Below are 7,261 nucleotides of genomic sequence, written 5' to 3'. Positions count from 1 at the left end.
CCGAAAAAGCCCTGGCTCTGGATGAGGCCAGTCTAACCTCCCTGTGGCCCAGGATCTCCAAGAGGTTTTTATTTGAAGACCGTAAGGTCCTCTGTGGGACATACCAGGAGAGGCAGTCCTGTAGATACAAAGGTCCTAGGTCATACAGGGCTTTAAAGGTTAAAACCAGCACCTTAAACTTGATCCTGTACTCCACTAGGAACCAGTGCAGCTGGTATAGCACTGGGTGAATGTGATCCCACGGCAAGGACCCTGTAAGGAGTCTCGCTGTGGCATTCTGCACCCACTGGAGTTTCTGGGTCAGTCTCAAGGGCAGCCCCATGTAGAATGAGTTACAATAATCAAGTCTGGAGGTGACCACCACATGGATCACAGTGGCAAGTTCAGGGTGAGAGAGGTAAGGGACCATCTGCTTAGCACGGCGGAGATGGAAAAATGCTGCCTTTGTTGTAGCTGCAACCTGCGCCTCCATAGAAAGGGAGGTGTCAAAGATTACACTGAAACTCTTAACAGACAGCGCTGGCACTAATTGCACCCCTGCAAGAGATGGGAGTTGCTTTTAGCAAAATAAAGCATCTCTCTCTCTTTTTAAGAAGGATGCCTGAAGAGTTCCTACTGTAGCACCCTGCTTGTGGTTAACGCTTAGCCGGAATGAAATATTCAACGCAGCAATAGATAAATTAAAATAACAATTTATTTGTCAGACAAATAAATGAGAGACACAGTGGTATATGGATACCAAAGCTCTGCCCACTCCAGCCCTGATGGCCAGCACTTATATTCCCTCAGCCCAGCCCCCTTGCTCCTCCTTTGGCTGCCTCTGTCCAATCAGCCTGGTTGAAATTCCTATTGGCTGTTTGCTAGAACCAGTCATAAAAGATACACCCATTTCCTATTACCTTTTATGGGAGACAAAGAGCTATATTTCCTTCTATCCATAAATGGCAGACAAGTAGCCATATATCTTACATTTGCCTCGACCAGGCACCTTAATTACCAGATAATCTTTGCCCTATTGCCCTATTGCCCAATTCACTCCAGAACAGATGGCTAATGGTTTTAATTTTTATCTTAAACAGAGATCTTGGGTTCACCTTCTCACACACCATCAATGAAATAAGAATCTAACATAAGAATCTAACATTTCTTACTTTCTAAATCCTTTGCATAATTACATTTAAGCCAATATATTTCATACATAACATAGATAGATTTTTAGAAGGAAAGGTCTTTTCAAAGTAAAAAAGTAACTTTAATAAAAACAGTTTCCAGAAACAACTTCAGGTAGAAGCCTCTTCGGTTTTCCCAGCCAGCTGCTGTTTCCATTAGCTCTTGCCCTTTAACCTTATGAAGATTTGGCTCTCTGATGGGAGGCACATGGTATATTATCTGTTAAACAATAAATTTCACTATTTACCAACTCTTAATTGTGTCTTTGCAGCTTGATTGTATTCTGTAATTTGTATGGTCAGTGTGACCTTTTGCTCCCAGCCTGTAATTTCCTTTTACAACCCTGAAGCGCTGCTTATAGATCAGAGGGGCCCTGTTTAGGAAGATAAACATCTGCCAAAGCACCCAGGCAGCTGCTTTATGCCTGGCATGAGAGATACAAACATTTGCAAATATACTTTTTTAAGCTCATTTTAAAATGCAGGTCTTCATCAGATGTGTCACTACCACAGGCCTGTCATCAAAGGAGGAATTGTGCTGGTTCATTTGTGGAAAAACATGCACAGTTTATGGCCCTTGGTTTATGGGAACAATTAGGTCAGCGTGAAATATTAAGGGTTTAAATGGAGCGCAACAGCACAAAGAACATCTGTTCTTTTAAATGATTTCCAAATTGATTTGTTACTTTTACCTCTGATTCTTCCTCAAATATGGTATACGTAGGCATTCTGGAAATTACCCGTTGATGCAAAATCCTAAGTTCTCCCTCAGATTTCTAGGACGCCCTGAAAAGATTAGATAACTGTTATATAATATTATATCTGCATAGTATGTAGTAGCTGATCATTTTTATATTTTTGTGGCACAGTGGCCATTGCAGAACATGGGAATGGTACAAGTACCTGCAATCACAAATTGGTAGCAGATTTAAACTCTTGCTAGGAGAAACACTGAGGAAGCAAGGGTAAGACATAGCACTATATAACACTAATAATTATCAATACAAACTGAGATTAACGACAATATCAAAATACAGGTGAAACTCGGAACAGTTCATTTATTTCAGTAATTCAACTTAAAAGGTGAAACTAATATATGAGATAGACTCATGACATGCAAAGTGAGATACATCAAACCTTTATTTGTTATAATTGTGATGATCATGGTGTACAGCTGATGAAAACCCCAAATTATCAATCTTAGAAAATTAAAATATTCAATGAAATCAGCAAAACAAGGACTGCAAATAAAGCAACATTGGACCTCTGAGAAGTAGAAGCAAGCATATGTACTTACGTGGTTTGGGCCCCTTTTGCATCAATTAGTGCCTCGATGCAGCATGGCATGGATGCTATCAGCCTGTGGCACTGCTGAGATGTTATGGAAGACTAGGATGCCTTGCACAATTAAGTCTCCATCTATTGCAGACTCCTGCTTACTTGATGGCTCACAGGAGTGCTATGGGTTGATTGCTTTTCTGGCCTAGATCATGGGGGACCCCCCCCCCCAGCCAGGTGAAGCTGATTACAACCGTGCCAGATGAAAGTAGCTGAGCAATTAGGCCTCACCTCCAAATTGCTGGCTACATGAACCGGAAAAACTGTTTGTGGACAAACGCCGGCTCTCTCGGCCAGTAAAGCAAGATGAGTGCCGCAACCCCAGAGTCGTTTGTGACTGGACTTAACTGCCAGGGGTCCTTTACCTTTTTAAGTTTGAAACAGGAAAAGCAAAGCATGTTTCCACATGGTATGTGCAGGAAATTACCGTATTTTTTGCCCTATAGGATGCACTTTTCCCCCTCCAAAAATGAAGGGGAAATGTGTATGCATCCTATGGGGTGAATGCAGGCTTTCGCTGAAGCCTAGAGAGCGAGAGGTGTCGGTGCGCAACGACCCCTCTCTCTCTCCAGGCTTCAGGAAGCTATCCACAAGCCTCGCGCGCCCGGCGGGAGGTCCCGCCATGCGCACAAGGCTTGGGGCGGCACGCCCCATGCTTCGGGCAGATGTCCGCAAGGCTTGCAGGCAGCTCGTGCTTCCCCCGCGCCAGCCCCATGCCTGGGGGGGGGGAATATTTTTTTTTTCTTTATTCCCCCCCCCCAAAAAAATCTAGGTGCATCCTATGGGGCGACTATTGTATCTAGTCAAAGAGACTGTGCAGGCTCTTGAAGCACTGGCAATAAAATTCTTCATAAACCTGTAAGATCGTGAATGGGTATGGGAGAAAAGTACATACTATTGCATCTTGCTACCCCCAGCAGAAGAAACAATAGTTGTATTTTAATGATGACGGCAGGGTTTTCTAAGGTGATCTAGGGATCTTGGATAATTAATGACAGCAGAGAGTGAGACAAAGAGAGAAACCCAACCGTTCTGAAGCGCTTATTTACCAAAACTTTCACCTGTGTTGCTACAGCTATTTATTCAACTTTGGACTACATCTAGAATAAAATTCAGGGTCACTCCCACTTGAACCCTCATAGAGGTGGTCTTCGTTTCTATGCCTGGTTCAGGAGCATTTTGGTGTCATCTCTAACTCGATGGAGTACTGAAGTAGAAACATCTCCACCCAAATTCTCCTGAACCATGCCTAGAAAATGAAGACTAATCCAGAACGCGGCAGCCAGACTGGTGACTGGGAGCGGCCGCCGAGACCATATAACACCGGTCTTGAAAGACCTACATTGGCTCCCAGTACGTTTCCGAGCACAATTCAAAGTGTTGGTGCTAACCTTTAAAGCCCTAAACGGCCTCGGTCCAGTATATCTGAAGGAGCGTATCCACCCCCATCGTTCTACCCAGACACTGAGGTCCAGCACTGAGGGTCTTCTGGCAGTTCCCTCACTGCGAGAAGCCAAGTTACAGGGAACCAGGCAGAGGGCCTTCTCGGTAGTGGCGCCCTCCCTGTGGAACGCCCTCCCACCAGATGTCAAAGAGAACAACAACTGCCAGACATTTTTTTAAAAAAATCATATTTATTAAAGTTTCCAAAACAAAAAAAAAAAATAGAAATACAAAGAAAAGAAAAAGATAAAATACACTTAAAATCTTACTTTCATTGCCAACTTTCTGGGACTCCCCCCTCCCCCTCCCAACTGTATTCCCCTTTCATTACTTTGATTCTACAAGCTCTTACTCCCAAATTAAAACTTAGTTTGTTTAACCCACTATTCAATTTAAATTGTACAGTCATTCCACCATCCCTCATCATTAACAGAAAGAAAATTTTTCCCCCAAGGTCCACCCCAGTTTCCTTCCACGAATTCCCTTTTTTAATAAACACATCCAATCAAAATAAAGTGATATACAAGAATATATAAAAAGATATAGAAGATAAAAGATATAGAAAGATAAAAATAGTTGCACTGCCTTTGGATTTCAAATCTCCCCCCCCCCTTCCCCGGTTTGAATTCCCCATATCCATCAGTCTATCTATTGTCAGCCTGGAGATCTCAAGTCCATAGCCAGTTTTTTCCCCAGTTCCACCTTGCCGGTTTTTTTATATATATTTATTTATTTTTTTAATGATGTTTAACTTCAAACGTCCAGTCTAAAAGAGGCCCCCAGAGGGCCTTTAGTTTCCTTGGTCTTTATAACTCCTCCCTTGTTCTTTCCAAGTCGTAATCAGTCCTTTGTTCTTTTTTCTCACTTTCTCAGGTTTCTTGTCCTGTTCCGCTGCTAAAACGTTCTAATTCAGAAATTTGGTACCTCTACAGAGGTTGTTGTTGTTCAGGAACAAAAACTTACGTCCAGTCCCTTCCTTTCTTCAATAGATAATTCTATTGTCTCCATTAATATAAACACCTCTGTAGATGAAATACTGTTTCAGTTTTGCAGCTTTCCCAGAAGATAACAAGTCCTGTACAATTCCAAGAGTATTTTTCCACTTACGACCGTTCTTGTAATGTCCCGAAACCCCTCTAGGGGGATTGTAGTAACTTTGTTTCCTCTGATCCAAAAGTCAGATTGTTGTTCCTTATTTTCAACAGTTTATATCCAAATTGTAGCAAATTGTAGCAAAACTAACCAGCAAAGTCCTCATGGCAAAGTCCTCTTTATATTCTCCAACTTTGACAGCTACTTTGACAGCTGTCAAAGTCTCCGTCTCTCTTCACCAGGCTCTCTCACGAATCGCCCCGGTTCCCTCGGGGGGTTACATTTTCATTCTCACCCTCCACTCTTCTCCTCCAGCACAGTTCTTATAATTTCCCATCGTGGAATTAATAATAAGCAAAAATACGCTTCTCTCTCGACCTTGGTTACCCAATCCTTGTTTTAGAATGTTTACAATGGGGGGGGGACTGACTTCCTTTTTGGATCTCCCCCGCTCGTACCGAATCCGGAAAAAAAATTCTTTTTCTCCTTTTAAACCCGGTTTCCAAATTACTCACGGGTTGTTGTTTAAGTCCAAATTTTCAATAGAAGAAGTCAGCGCTCTCCGTCGAATGGCATGCAGCTTCGCTCGGCAGGGAAAGCAGAGGACTCATAGCACCACGCCACTCCACGGCACCCATTCCACAGCCGTTAAAAAGGCTGCTTCACGAGTCGGGAGGGCGCTAATGGTGCCCTCCGAGTCACCCATGTCCATGGGCTCCGTGCCCGTGGTTTTTGAGGGTCCCCGTGTCGCCGGCGCGGTAGGACCCAGCCCCTGCCGAGCAGACTCCCTCCGGAGCTCGGAGGGAGTCCGCCATTCAGCGATGGCGCCAACCCGGAAGTCCACAACTGCCAGACATTTAGAAGACATCTGAAGGCAGCCCTCTTTAGGGAAGCTTTTAATGTTTGATGTATTATAGTATTTTAAAAATTGTTTGGAAGCCTCCCAGAGTGGCTGGGGAGGCCCGGCCAGATGGGCGGGGTATAAATAATAAAATTATTATCATTATTATTAAGACTACCTCTATGAAGGCCCAAGTGGGAATGACCTTCAATTTTATTTTGTTCACTTACTAGTTCAGAAAGTGCAAATTAGAAAAGCTTGCAAACCAAATGGATTTCACCCCACTCCTAATTGGGACATACATTTTTTATTATTATTGTTGTTCTTAAGCTACATAAGAAGAGGTCAAACTTACATGAGAAGATCTCTGCCGGATCAGGCCAAAAGCCAATTTAGTCCAGCATCTTGTTCTCACCGTGGCCACCACATGCCTCTGAGAAGCCCAATGGCAGGAGTTGATTCCAACACCCCTCTCCCCACTTGCAATACCCAGCAATAGAAATTGAGATACATTCCACCTCCGACAGTGGAGGTTTGACATAGCCATCCTGGCTTCTGCTAGGGGTTGATTTAAAAAGGAGTAAGTTGCCAAGCAGAGACATCACCTTGCCGACAAAGGTCCATATAGTTAAGGCTATGGTTTTCCCAGTAGTGATGTATGGAAGTGAGAGCTGGACCATAAAGAAGGCTGATCGCCGAAGAATTGATGCTTTTGAATTATGGTGCTGGAGGAGACTCCTGAGAGTCCCATGGACTGCAAGAAGATCAAACCTTTCCATTCTTAAGGAAATCAGCCCTGAGTGCTCACTGGAAGGACAGATCCTGAAGCTGAGGCTCCAGTACTTTGGCCACCTCATGAGAAGACAAGACTCCCTGGAAAAGACCCTGATGTTGGGAAAGATGGAGGGCACAAGGAGAAGGGGATGACAGAGGAAGAGATGGTTGGATAGTGTTCTCGAAGTTACCAACATGAGGTTGACCAAACTGCGGGAGGCAGTGGAAGACAGGAGTGCCTGGTGTGCTCTGGTCCATGGGGTCATGAAGAGTCGGACACGACTAAATGACTAAACAACAACAACAAGTTACCAAGAAAAGGAGAAAAGATAACCAGAGAACATAGGACTGGAACAAGTCCTGGGCTCCTCCCCATGCTTGTGTTTGTCAATATTAATTTCTGATCTCCTAATATTTCAGCGCTGTCTCTGAGTGCTGGGAGGAAATCTCATCCCCATTTTTAGGAATAATCAACTCCAGCTTTACTACCACCCTTACTGAGAATGCATTGTGTGCACTTTAGCAGCTGAAAGACCAGAAAATAATCTCTGCCTTGAGTCAATTAAAGATAATCTCTTTTTAATAAAGAACAACTCAGATGGGC

The sequence above is a fragment of the Podarcis bocagei genome, assembly GCF_964188305.1.
Source record: "Podarcis bocagei genome assembly, chromosome: 3".
Lineage (NCBI taxonomy): Eukaryota > Metazoa > Chordata > Lepidosauria > Squamata > Lacertidae > Podarcis > Podarcis bocagei.
This window is presented reverse-complemented; position numbering follows the sequence as displayed.